The sequence below is a fragment of the Toxoplasma gondii genome (genome assembly GCF_000006565.2).
Source record: "Toxoplasma gondii ME49 unplaced genomic scaffold asmbl.734, whole genome shotgun sequence".
NCBI classification, from domain to species: Eukaryota; Apicomplexa; class Conoidasida; order Eucoccidiorida; family Sarcocystidae; genus Toxoplasma; species Toxoplasma gondii.
In genome coordinates this window covers 1-1,245 of record NW_017383455.1, presented here as the reverse complement: position 1 = coordinate 1,245, position 1,245 = coordinate 1, and the positions used below count along the sequence as shown (strand labels likewise).

The 1,245-nt window shown below is 44.3% G+C and overlaps 2 non-coding genes across 2 annotated transcripts; both read right to left on the bottom strand.

The window, feature by feature from the left end:
* On the bottom strand, positions 1-354 carry TGME49_459990 (the record flags this gene model as incomplete). Its single annotated transcript, XR_001974343.1, has 1 exon — positions 1-354. It is a non-coding gene; the product is annotated as an 18S ribosomal RNA (ribosomal RNA).
* Positions 355-778: 424 nt separating this feature from the next.
* On the bottom strand, positions 779-936 carry TGME49_459980. Its single transcript, XR_001974342.1, has one exon. It is a non-coding gene; the product is annotated as a 5.8S ribosomal RNA (ribosomal RNA).
* Positions 937-1,245: the final 309 nt, after the last annotated feature.

The window sequence follows — 1,245 nt, the reverse complement described above, 5'->3', positions numbered from 1 at the left end:
AGTTTGAGGCAATAACAGGTCTGTGATGCCCTTAGATGTTCTGGGCTGCACGCGCGCTACACTGATGCATCCAACGAGTTTATAACCTTGGCCGATAGGTCTAGGTAATCTTGTGAGTATGCATCGTGATGGGGATAGATTATTGCAATTATTAATCTTCAACGAGGAATGCCTAGTAGGCGCAAGTCAGCAGCTTGCGCCGATTACGTCCCTGCCCTTTGTACACACCGCCCGTCGCTCCTACCGATTGAGTGTTCCGGTGAATTATTCGGACCGTTTTGTGGCGCGTTCGTGCCCGAAATGGGAAGTTTTGTGAACCTTAACACTTAGAGGAAGGAGAAGTCGTAACAAGGTTTCCGTAGGTGAACCTGCGGAAGGATCATTCACACGTCCTTATTCTTTATTAACCATCAACCTTTGAATCCCAAGCAAAACATGAGTTTGCATCTCTCTCCATTGGAGAGATTTGCATTCAAGAAGCGTGATAGTATCGAAAGGTATTATTGCCTTCTTCATGTTGGATATCCTGCGCTGCTTCCAATATTGGAAGCCAGTGCAGGTATCCGGGGGTGCACAGCGAAGGGGCTCAATTTCTGGAAATTCGTGTCTCTGTTGGGATACTGATTTCCAGGAGTTTCTTCAGTGTGCATTCTTTTTTCCCACACCGTTATTTCAAACAACAAATCTGAGGAACATTTGAGAGAGAGTGAAAGATTGTATCTTTCTGCATCTCTCTCGATGTGCTATCAGATTGCTTCCTAAACTATAATGTTATTTTAAATTTTCAGCAATGGATGTCTTGGCTCGCGCAACGATGAAGGACGCAGCGAACTGCGAAACGCAATGTGAATTGCAGAATTCAGTGAATCATCAGATTTCTGAACGCAAATGGCACCTTGGGGATATTCTCCTTGGTACGTCTGTTTCAGTGTCTTTGAAATCACAATTTTCTGCTTTTTTAGGGTCGTTGCTTCAGTTTGGCTGAAGCCCCCTAGGAGCAGTATGATTGGGTGTCATGAGTGTTGAATACTCAATGTCACCCTGAATAATGAACACAGCGGAGAAACTACTCGTGCCTCTTCTTTTAGAGGCTCAAGTGTATTGTTGAGTTGTATCGATGACATCATTGAGATACGGTGGCTTCTTCATTGAAGACAAAGTTTCATTGATGCTGTCGATCGACTTCAATACCGCAATGGAATTTCGGTTCCATTGTTGCTCTGCGAGGTTTCGTCGTTGTTGTTT